We start from the raw sequence: 12,530 nt of genomic DNA, 5'->3' as shown, positions 1-12,530 counted from the left end.
TAACTGAGAGGTATCGCGTTAGGACCAGGAGCCGGTTCGCAAGGATCGGTTTATTTCATCCCCACTGCGACCCCAGGAGGCGGGTGGTCTGTTCTAACCCTTTAAAGATGAGAAGGTGAGATTCGGAGCGGTTAGGGCGCTTGTCTCTGGTCACAGCAGCCAGGAACTGAGCCCAAAGTCTCAGTCCCTTCCCAGAATCCCGGGACCCTGAGATGCTCTGACCTCACTGACCTGTGCCTCATGCCCCCTGTCTTTCTGGGCGGGTGGTGCCTTCCCGTGCGAGTAAGGTCCAAACCAGACAGGGCATGCGTTCTCCCAGTCTCCTTCCACACCCAGGCCTCCCCAAATGCTCTCCCAGGATCCCTCCTCTGAGAAGAGGGGAGAAGGAGGAGCTCTGGGCCAAGGATTGGCTTCTCAGCAAGAGAGGCACCTGGGATTGCCAGAGGGGAGGACTGGGAAGCTCCCTTGTTGGCCACTGGTCTCAGAGTCAGGCCAACTGCCTGGCCAGTCACCAGCACCTCCATTCTGCTCCTGGCTCCCTGGCCAGTGCAAAGGTCTTTTTTTTTTTTTTTTTTAAGATTTTGTTTATTTATTTGACAGAGAGAGAGAGAGAGAGAGAGAGCTCAAGCAGGGGGAGTGGCAGACAGAGGGAGAGGCAGGCTCCTATCTGAGCAAGGAGCCTGATGTGAGGCTTGATCCCAGAAGCTGAGATCCTGACCTGAGCCCAAGGCAGATGCTTAACCAACTGAGCCACCCACGCGCCGCCCCCCCTCCCCCGCACCCCCACCACCAGTGCAAAAATCTTGAATGAGACTAGGTGTTTCAGTTAAGGACAGCTGGTCTTGTCATAGCTCAGAAGTGCTGGGCATGGAGCAGAGAAGTCTGTGCACATGCTGCTCCTCTTCAGGCTAGCTCTGCCGAGTCTCTTGACTTAATTCCTCTGCCAGCCACAGGGTTACTCTTCAAGGGAGAAGATCAAGTTTCTCGAGGGCTGTGCCCTTAACTGTGCATGAAGGTGGCTCTCTACCTTGGAGCCATTCAACATGTTCCATCTTCCCAACTTTTTCTTCCCCTCTACTCTGCCTGTCCAAATATTAGTTCTTATTCAAGGCATATTCAACTCCATCCGTTTCTTAAAGCTTTCCCTCAACTTCACCACTGCTGGGTATTCTGTCCTTCTTACTGGGTCCAGAGAGAGTTTACCACATCATTTTTGGCCCTTTTTACTCCGACTTAAGAATAATTACCTGTATGTGTCTTATCTCTCCTATCAAACTCCAAGCTTCTAGAGACAAGGCCCTGCTGCCATTTTTCATCTGTTTCCTTGGGCCTAGTAAGAGAAATGTATAGGAAACTTTAGTGACAGAGCCAGTTGCTGAAAATAAGGGAAGTAACTGTGCATTTGGGTCATACTGATTATGGCAGAAGGAAACAGTAAGACGGCTCAGTACTGTTGTTAAAACTGGGGGTAGGATTCAAAATAGGAATCTCTTAGAAAACTAGAAATAGAAGGAAACTTCCTTCACTTGATAAAGATCTTCTACAAAAAGCCTGCAGCTAATATTATACATAATGGTGAAATATTAGATCCTTTTTTTCCTAAGATAAGGGAACAGGCAAGCATATCTGCTCTTACCTCTTCCATTTAACATTGCACTTAAAATCCTAAGCTAGTATAATCCCAAGAAAAAGAAATGAAATGCATAAAAATATTAAAAGAAAAACTGTTATTATTTGCAGAAGACATAATTGTGCATATGAAAAACTCTATGAATTCAACCCCAAATTGCCAATATTGGTAAGAGAATTTATAAAGACCAAGGATACAATGTCAAGATTAAAAAAATTCCTTCTGTACATTATTAAAGAACAATTGGAAAACAATATATTTTAAACATATTTTTGAAATAGCATCACAAATATTATATAGGAAGGAATGAATCTAAAAAAAATATTTGAAATATATCTCCACTGAAAACAACAAAGCATTTTTGATAGAAATTTAAAAGTTCTTAAAGAACTAGAGGTAATAAGAAAGAGATATATACTATGTTCATGGATGGGAAGACACAATGTTGTTCTGTAGATTAATTTAGTCTCTATAAAAATTCAACATTTTTAAAAAGAAATAGATTAGCTGATTCTAAAATGTAAGTGAAAATGCAAACTGCCTATAATGGCAAAAACAATCTTGAAAAAGAAGAACAAAGTTGGAGGAATGAAACTTTTATTTCAGGACTAACTATAAAGTTATAGTAGTAAAGACAGGGTGGTATTAGCAACAGTAGAGACAAATAGATCAGTGAAATGAACCAGAAATTTCAGAAATACACCAGCACATATATGGTTAACTTCTCTTTTTTACCAAGCTCCCTCATCAATACAACATGGAAGGGAAAGTGTCTTTAACAAATATTACTGCAACAACTGTATATCCATACAGAATAAATGAATCTCAACCTCAACTGAATTTATGCACAAAAATTAATTTGATCATAGTGCTAAATGTAAAACCCACAACCATAAAGCTTGTATATAAGGCCACAGGACAGCATCTTTGTGACGCTCTGGTAGAAAAAGATTTTTTGGACACAACACTAAAAGCAATCATCACAGGGGAAAAAAATGGATACATTAGACCTCAGGAAAGTTAAAATTTTCTGATATCAAAAAATATTAAGAAAACAAACAGATAAGCCAGAGAATGGGGACATATATCACAGCACATAAGAAGATAAACAACTCAATAATAAAATGCCCAAAAATTGGAATAAATACTTCACAAAAGAAGATACAAAAATGAACCAAAAGGACATCAAAATTGCTCAACATCACTAGTCTCAGATGTTGCATCTAAGGAAAAGGAAAAAATAGATAATTTGGACTTTGTCAAGATTAAAAGCTTTTGTGCTTTAGGGGATATTATCAAGAAAAAGCAAAGACAGCCCACAGAACGGGAGAGAATGTTTGCTTATCACATATCTGAAAAGGGACTTCTGCATAGAACACACAAAGAACTCTTTCAACTCCACAATAAGAAGACAGATGACTCAAGGAAAAATTGAATAGGCACTTCCCCAATGAAGACTCACAAATGGTCTCTAACCACAAGAAAAGATGCCCACTCTCATTATCTGCATTAGGGAAATGCAAGTCGAAACCATCATGAGACACTTTATACCCATTAGGATGGCTTCTTTAAAAAGACAAATAATAACAAGTGTTGGCAAGGATGTGGGGAAACTGGAACCCTCGTACACTGCTGGTGAGAATGTGAAATGGTACAGCCACTTTTGTTTTAATGTTATGTTAGTCACTGTACAGTACATCATTAGTTTTTTATGTGTACCATGATTCATTGTTTGCAGATAACACCTGTGCTCCATGCAATAGGTGCCCTCCTTAAGGCTAACCCATCCTCCCATCCCCCCTCCCCTCTAAAACCCCCAGTTTGTTTCTCAGAATCCATAGTCTCTCATGGTTTATCTCCCCCTCCAAACCCCCCCTCATTTCCCCCTTCTTCTCCTAATGTCCTCCATGCTGTTCCTTGTGTACCACAAATAAGTGAAACCATGTGATAATTGACTTTCTCTACTTGACTTATTTCACTTAGCATAATCTCCTCCAGTCCCATCCATGTTGATGCAAAAGCTGGGTATTCATCCTTTCCGATTTTTAAGTAATATTCCATTGTGTATATGGACCATATCTTCCTTATCCATTCATCCGTTGAAGGGCATTTCAGCTCTTTCCACAGTTTGGCTATTGTGGACATTGTTGCTATGCACATTGGGGTGCATGTGGCCCTTCTTTTCATTACATCTGTATCTTTGGGATAAACACCCAGTAGTACAATTGCTAATCATTGGATAGTTCTATTTTTAATTTTTTGAGGAACCTCCGCACTGGTTTCCAAAGTGGCTGCACCAGCTTGCATTCCCACCAGCAGTGTAAGAGGGTTCCCCTTTCTCCACAGCCTCTCCAACATTTGTAGTTTCTTGCCTTGTTAGTTTTTGCCATTCTAACTGGTATAAGGTGGTATCTCAGTGTGGTTTTGATCTGAATTTCCCTGATGGCTAATGAGGGTGAACATTTTGTCATGTGTCTGTTAGCCATTTGTATGTCTTCTTTGGGGACGGGTCTGTTGATGTCTTCCGCCCATTCCTTGACTAGATTTTTTGTCCTTTGGGTGTTGAGTTTGAGTTCCTTATAGATCTTGGATATCAGCCCTTTGTCTGTAGTGTCATTTGCAAATATCTTCTCCCATTCCATGGGTTGCCTCTTTGTTTTGTTGACTGTTTCCTTTGGGCACAGCCACTTTTGAAAACATTTTGGCAGCTTCTCAAAGGCTAAACCTGGAGTCACAATCTGACTCAGCAATTCCACTCTGGTGTATACCCAAGAGAAATGAAAACACATGTCCCCCACAGAAACTTGCACACAAATATTCATCCAGCAGTATTCATAATAGAAAAAGTGGAGACAACCCAAATGTCCATCAAAATGAGTAATAGATGAATAAGATGTGGTAGGTTTTTACAAAAGCTATTATTCAGCAATAATAATAATGAAGTGCTGGTATGTGCCACAAAGTACGTGAACTTCAAAAATACAATGCTAAGAGAGAGAAACCTATCACAAAGGACCACACACTGTCTTATCCCATTTACAGAAAATGTCCAGGTCGGGGAAATCCATAAAAATGGAGTAGACTAAGGGTGGCCCAAGGCTTGGAGAGAGTAAGGGGGAGACTGAAGAAGGCAGTTGAAGGCTAAGGAGTGCATTACCCTTCCTGGGCTAATGAAGGTGTTCTGAAATTGATGGTGCTTTTGGATGCACCATATCGTGACTGTAGTTAAAGCCACCAATTCGACAACTTCTGTGGGTAAATGGAAGGGGAATTAAATGATATCTTAATAATAGTATTTCTGAAAAAAAAAGCTGCTCACTGGAATGACTGAGTTTAAAAGACTGAGAACAGTAGATGTTGGTGAGCATGTGGAAGAACTAGAAGACTCATCCATTGCTGGTGGAAGCAGGAGATGCCACAACCACTTGGGAAAACAGGTGGGCAGTATTTTGTTTTTTTAATAACATTAAATATTAATCTATCCTAAGAATCAGTAAATCTACTCCTAGGAATTTCCTCAAGTGAAAAGAAAACCCATGTCCATGAGAAGACTTGTACAGGAAAAACCATTGCAGTTTCATTCATTATTGCCCCAAAGGGGAAACGTCCCCAAAGCTTGCCAGTGGGAGACCAGACACACAATCGGTGGGCCATTCATCCAGCACAGACACTCTGAATGGAAGAGAATGGACAGCAGGGACATGTAGCAACAGGGATGATTCTCAAAACCGTGCACAGCAAAGAAGCTAGCCGCTGAAAGCACATAATGGCTGGTTCCCTTTATATGAAGTCTGGTGGCAAGAAGAACTAATCTCCAGTGAGAGAAGTCAGAATGTGGTTGCCTAGGACAGGGGCGCTGGATTTGGAAATGGGCCAGAGGGAAGACTTTGGTCATGGAAATGTTCCATATCCTGTTTTGGGTGCTGGTTATCTGAGTATATTCAATGGTCAAGATCATCCAACTGAGCGCTTATGAGGTGCACGTTTCAGTGTATGGTCATCTTACCTCAACTTAGCTAGAAAGGGTTGGGAGCCAGAGTGTGTACCCAGGAAGGGAAGTCCTAAAAGTTGCTTGCCTTGTTCATTCATCCAGAATACAATACATACCTATTGAGCCCCTACTAAACAGGCAGGCACTGTTCTGGAAGCTGGTATCACTGCTGAGTTAGCTCTGTGTTCTTGCCCTCATGGAGCTTACATTCCAGTGGGAGAGAGAACCAACAAAATAAACACATAAGGTTGGGTGGGGCGGGGAGGATGAGGGGATTTAAAGGAATAGTTCTACTAAATGCAGGAACTTTGCAGATTCTGGGCATCACCTTTGCCCTACAGGAACCCTCAGGTCCCTCCCTCCCCCGTCTGTCCCTCCCTCCCTCGCTTTCTTCCTTCCTTCCTCCCCTCTCTCTTTCTCTCTTTCTTTCTCTCTCTTCCCTTCATCCTCCCTCTTTCTTCCTTCCTTTCTTTCTTCCTTCCTTCCTTCCTTTCTTTCTTTCTTTCTTTCTTTCTTTCTTTCTTTCTTTCTTTCTTTTCTTTTCTTTCTTTTTTCCTTCTTTCTCCCCTTCCTTCCTTCCTTCCTTCCTTCCTTCCTTCCTTCCTTCCTTCCTTCTTTGTCTTGCTATCCTCTTGCCCTATAAGCCTGGTGCTTCAGAGTTTGGGCCTTATAAATTTCCTAGCTGAGTTCTCACTAGCCTATGATTTTTCTGGCTCCCCTCTGAGGGACAAATATTGTAATCAAGATTCACCCTCATGGATGGCCCAGAGTGGGCAGAACCTCCATCAGGTGACATTGATTTCTAGATTGCTCACAGTTGCAGGGGACAGCCTGAGGGCAGAGCTCACCAGACAGCCTGAGTCTCTCCACCTGACCTCCCAACTTTCCTGGCCTCTATCAGGGATAAGGATCTTTCTGAGGAATTCTGTGCACTAACTCTGACTTGCTTTTGCTTCCCACCAGAATCCCAGCAGCTGAACAACAGCCAGCACTTGCACTGCTGCATTTATTTGATCTTTGTCTCATAGGGACACCTGATGGAAGGGTGGGCAGTCAGAGGACTCTTCTGCCTCTTCCCACCACTGGGAGGGCAGAGATGTTGATTGTCCTGTCAAAATTCCGCTCCCTGACAAAGGAAGGACATGACCCCAAGCAGGTCACTTTCAGAGGAGATGAGAGAGACTTCTCTGTCTCCCGAACGTGCCGGCACTTCTCAGTGGCATCGGCCTCCCTTTCATGACCTCGTGGCCCCAAGTGTGGCTTTAGGCTCCCTGGTGTAAGCAGCCCCATGTGAGGGGGAAGACTTCTCTGGGAAGCCATGATCTCCCTGGAAGGGGAGCCTCCCAGGCCTGTGATGTGGCGGGGGGCAGGTGGTGGTGTGCGCCCTCCCAGAGCTTTCGTGGGCTTTGAAGAAGAAGCAGCCTTGCTGCTTCTCCCTGTCTCACCTCCCATGGCTGTGAGTCACTCTTTGCTGCAAGCTCGGCTGTCATGTCTGTCAAGGCAGTCCCTCTGGTGACTCTGACATGGCCTGGCCACGGGTGCTGAAATGTCTGGGCACCAGCTTCCTGGCCTCATGTGGAAGACCCCAAGTCCTGGGCATCATGGTACTGGCCCTGTGTTGCATTGCGGCCATCCAAATCCCACCTTTGAAGGTTTCAGTCTCTTTTGCTAGGCCACAGTTAGGAAAGGGGTGATCCTGGAGTCATAAGCTGCCCCTTGGGAGGAGGGAGACTAGCAAGATTCCAGAGCCTGTTTCCATCTTCCAACTCTACTCCCAGATTTGTTCTTTCAATGCTTTGTCCTTCTTTTTCTCTTCTGTGAAATGGGGGCAAACAGACTTGGATCACTATGTGCTTCCCTCCTGGTGGGCGGGGGAGTCAGTCTCCTGGGTGTTTGGGGACAGGATGAGGGCCTCTGTGAAAGGCTTTCTGAACATGAGTGACCTTCATCCCAGGACATCTTGTGATTCTCATGAATGCTGCCTCGTGACATGGATGGGCCCCAGGCCTAGGGACAGTTTTGGCCTCCTTTTTCTCTTGTCTTGACCCCTCCAGGGAGAGGGAACTTGGGGACACATCCATGGACTCATGACACATTAGGTTGCAGAAAGGAAGAGCAAGGTGGAGCTGAGGCTCAGTGATGGGTCTGGTCCTTGTGGAACGCCTACCTTGTGGGTCTGTGAGTGTCCCTAGCCAGATGTCAAATGCTGAGGGGAGGTATGCTCCCAGATCTTCATGCAACCTGGACAGCCCACTTGACATCCCCCTTTGTTTTGTCCTTCTGGGCTCCTTGCAAGGATAGGCCAGCACCATCCATAAGGCTCTGCGCCTGGGGAGGGAAGGCCCCAGGAAGACTGTCTGTGAGCCCCAGAGGCACTCAGGCAACTTACTACTGTCCCCTGGCCCAGCTGCCCTCTAGCTCTGGCTTTCTTACCTTCTCTTTCCTTACACTTTGACACTTCAAAAGACAGATCTAAGTCAACTCTGGGTATACATAAGTAAAGATAATACATTCCCTTGACCTAAGTCCACACCCCATGAATCACAAAGTATAGGCCCATCTCCTCCCCCATGACCTATAGGTGCTGGATCCAAGCCTTCTTCCAGCTGCTGTGGCTTCAGCCCTTCTACATCCCAAGATTACGGTGTCAGCTTGCTCAAATAAACAAGCATACTGAGACAAGCTGTGATCCAACCAGCCCCACGTCTTTGTCCATCCACACTGCCCGTGGCATCGTGACAGCTGGGCAAGAGGCCAGCGCTGTACACAATGTCCCCACGACTCTGACCTCGGGCTTTCCCATGGGATATGGTCAGTGTGGAGAGGGGAGGGAAGCCAGCTCCTGCATGTGGCCCAGCGTTTGCCCTGCCAGTTCTCCGTGTGGAGAGTCAGGGGAAGGACCCTCTTGGGCTTTGGAATCTTCCCTGTCCCTTGATGCAAGCTGAGTCCCAGGTAGCAGACAGCCAGTAGAGCCAGGGGGAGTGGACTCCTCTCTTCCTTCCCCGAGGAGAAGGGCCAGGCTGGTCTGCGCTTCTGGATCCCATCCTGGCACCACTGGCTTGTGGACGTGTTTGAGTGCAATAGGGGATGGGGCCCCCACACCTCCATGACCATGTTGGCTCACCCCTTCGGTGAACGTTTATGGAACATCACAAGGTCCTAGGCATAGTCCTAAGTGCTGAGGTCATAAGGAGCTCCTGACCTTGGGCAATTGCCGTAGTGGAGGAGAGCCTTATGACTGGATGACAGAGCTTAGTAGAGTGAGGAGAGGCACACAGCAGAGCAGGTTGGGAGAATCAGGGAAGACTTCCTGGAGGAGATGGTGGTGCTAAGTACCCTGGGTGCCATTTATGGTAAACATGGACAGGTGCCTGGATGGCTTATTTGGTTAAGCATCTGTCTTTGGCTCAGGTCATGAACTAGGGGCCCTTGGTTGGAGAACTGAGTCAGGTTACCTGCTCAGAAGGGACCCTGCTTCTCCCTCTCTCTCACCATCCCCCTTCTCATGCTTGTTCTCTCTCTCTCTCTCTCAAATAACAAATTCTCTTTAAAATAGAAGAAGGGCACCTGGGTGCTTCAGTGGGTCAAGACTCTGCCTTTGGCTCAGGTCATTGTCTCAGGGCCCTGAGATCCAGCCCTGTCTGGCTCTCTGCTCAACCGGAAGCCTGCTTCCCCCCCCCCCCCCCCCCCCCCCGCCGCCCCTGTCTCATCCTGCCTCTGTGCCTACTTATGATCTGTCTCTCCATCAAATAAATAAATAAAATCTTAAAAAAAAAAAAGAAAGAAAGAAAGAAAAGAAACGAAAGAAGTGTAAACGTGGAGAGGGCCCTGTATGAGTTTACAGACAGAGGGAAGTCTCTGAAGTGACACTTTCCCCAGTAGGTTCTTCATGGTGGTGTCTCCTGGACTCCAAGTGAGACAGATGGTGCCCCAGGTCAGCAGCTGAGTGACCCTGGTGTTGACGAGGCGTGTACTTCCCTGGCCTTGTGTCCAGAGCCCCTGTAGAGCCCGACTTATTCCCTGTAGCCCTTCTGGAGGTTCTCCCCTGGAAAGCCCAGGGCCGTAGGAGTGTGAGTGTGTGTGTGTGTGTGTGTGTGTGTGTGTGTGTGTGTGTATGCAGTTGCTTACCAGGGTAGGGTCCTCTAACAGGTTATTTTGTCCCCAGGGTATGTCTGCAGATCGCGTAGTGTGGCCAGAGACAGGTAATGTCTCTGGGCAGAGTGCATGACCAGGGGACTGACAGGGTGGGTGACATCTAGACAGAAAGGTCTTAGGACCAGGGCCAGGGCTAAAGATTTCACTGACTGCTTGCTAGGTGAGACCTGAGGACAAAGATCACAGGACAAAGGCCCTGGCAGGAGATTCCACAGCCCTTGCCATTGGCTCGGCGCAATCTGCTGTTCCCTTTGCCGCGAGCTCCTCGCTCCTCCTCCCCTCTCTTTCTCCTTCTCCGCTCCGCTTCCGCCGGCCCCTGGGCCTGTGCCCAGCATCCCGCGACCTCAGCGGCGCTAGGGAGCCTTCCCTAGGCAAGCGGGAGAGTACGGGTGCGGGGAGTCGGGGGTAGGCATCTACCCTGGATCACCCCTCCCTCCCCTCCCCCGCACTCTGTGGCTGGACCGGACCCGGGGAGGTCTCCCCGGCAACTGCCGGGCAGCCCCAGGCCCGAGCAGCGCGCGCCGCTCGCTCCCGCCTTCCGGCTCGCAGGGACGCGTGGGAGGGCAGACGTGGCTCCCAGCTGGGGGGCCGGAGCCCAGGAGGCCCGCGGGGTCCCGCCTGACTCCCCGGCGGGTGCGGGGCCGCGGTTCGCGGCGGAACAATGGCCCCGCTCCGGGCCCCCAGTCCCGCCGCGCGAACCCGAGCCCTCGGAACGCGCGGGTCGCACGCCGTACATCCACGTGTGTGCGCGTGTAGACCTGCACGCGCGCACGGTGTGTAGCCACTGGGCGCGCCCAGCAGGGGACAGTCCCCGCCAGGCACCGCGCTGCGGGAGGAGGGGGGATCCCATCCCTCTGCCCACGCGTCTGGGACGTGCCGGGACGTTCTGGGGAGTCTTGAGGCTGCCAGGCGGTCATTGGGGGATCGCCTTCAAGCAAAAAGGCAGGGAGCGCAGGCCAGAGGACTGACCCGTTCGTGCAGCACAACTAACTGAGAGGTATCGCGTTAGGACCAGGAGCCGGTTCGCAAGGATCGGTTTATTTCATCCCCACTGCGACCCCAGGAGGCGGGTGGTCTGTTCTAACCCTTTAAAGATGAGAAGGTGAGATTCGGAGCGGTTAGGGCGCTTGTCTCTGGTCACAGCAGCCAGGAACTGAGCCCAAAGTCTCAGTCCCTTCCCAGAATCCCGGGACCCTGAGATGCTCTGACCTCACTGACCTGTGCCTCATGCCCCCTGTCTTTCTGGGCGGGTGGTGCCTTCCCGTGCGAGTAAGGTCCAAACCAGACAGGGCATGCGTTCTCCCAGTCTCCTTCCACACCCAGGCCTCCCCAAATGCTCTCCCAGGATCCCTCCTCTGAGAAGAGGGGAGAAGGAGGAGCTCTGGGCCAAGGATTGGCTTCTCAGCAAGAGAGGCACCTGGGATTGCCAGAGGGGAGGACTGGGAAGCTCCCTTGTTGGCCACTGGTCTCAGAGTCAGGCCAACTGCCTGGCCAGTCACCAGCACCTCCATTCTGCTCCTGGCTCCCTGGCCAGTGCAAAGGTCTTTTTTTTTTTTTTTTTTTTTTAAGATTTTGTTTATTTATTTGACAGAGAGAGAGAGAGAGAGAGAGCGAGAGCTCAAGCAGGGGGAGTGGCAGACAGAGGGAGAGGCAGGCTCCTATCTGAGCAAGGAGCCTGATGTGAGGCTTGATCCCAGAAGCTGAGATCCTGACCTGAGCCCAAGGCAGATGCTTAACCAACTGAGCCACCCACGCGCCGCCCCCCCTCCCCCGCACCCCCACCACCAGTGCAAAAATCTTGAATGAGACTAGGTGTTTCAGTTAAGGACAGCTGGTCTTGTCATAGCTCAGAAGTGCTGGGCATGGAGCAGAGAAGTCTGTGCACATGCTGCTCCTCTTCAGGCTAGCTCTGCCGAGTCTCTTGACTTAATTCCTCTGCCAGCCACAGGGTTACTCTTCAAGGGAGAAGATCAAGTTTCTCGAGGGCTGTGCCCTTAACTGTGCATGAAGGTGGCTCTCTACCTTGGAGCCATTCAACATGTTCCATCTTCCCAACTTTTTCTTCCCCTCTACTCTGCCTGTCCAAATATTAGTTCTTATTCAAGGCATATTCAACTCCATCCGTTTCTTAAAGCTTTCCCTCAACTTCACCACTGCTGGGTATTCTGTCCTTCTTACTGGGTCCAGAGAGAGTTTACCACATCATTTTTGGCCCTTTTTACTCCGACTTAAGAATAATTACCTGTATGTGTCTTATCTCTCCTATCAAACTCCAAGCTTCTAGAGACAAGGCCCTGCTGCCATTTTTCATCTGTTTCCTTGGGCCTAGTAAGAGAAATGTATAGGAAACTTTAGTGACAGAGCCAGTTGCTGAAAATAAGGGAAGTAACTGTGCATTTGGGTCATACTGATTATGGCAGAAGGAAACAGTAAGACGGCTCAGTACTGTTGTTAAAACTGGGGGTAGGATTCAAAATAGGAATCTCTTAGAAAACTAGAAATAGAAGGAAACTTCCTTCACTTGATAAAGATCTTCTACAAAAAGCCTGCAGCTAATATTATACATAATGGTGAAATATTAGATCCTTTTTTTCCTAAGATAAGGGAACAGGCAAGCATATCTGCTCTTACCTCTTCCATTTAACATTGCACTTAAAATCCTAAGCTAGTATAATCCCAAGAAAAAGAAATGAAATGCATAAAAATATTAAAAGAAAAACTGTTATTATTTGCAGAAGACATAATTGTGCATAT

This window comes from Lutra lutra, chromosome 14, assembly GCF_902655055.1.
Source record: "Lutra lutra chromosome 14, mLutLut1.2, whole genome shotgun sequence".
NCBI lineage: Eukaryota > Metazoa > Chordata > Mammalia > Carnivora > Mustelidae > Lutra > Lutra lutra.
The sequence above is the reverse complement of the archived record's forward strand: the minus strand, read 5'-3'. Positions refer to the sequence as shown.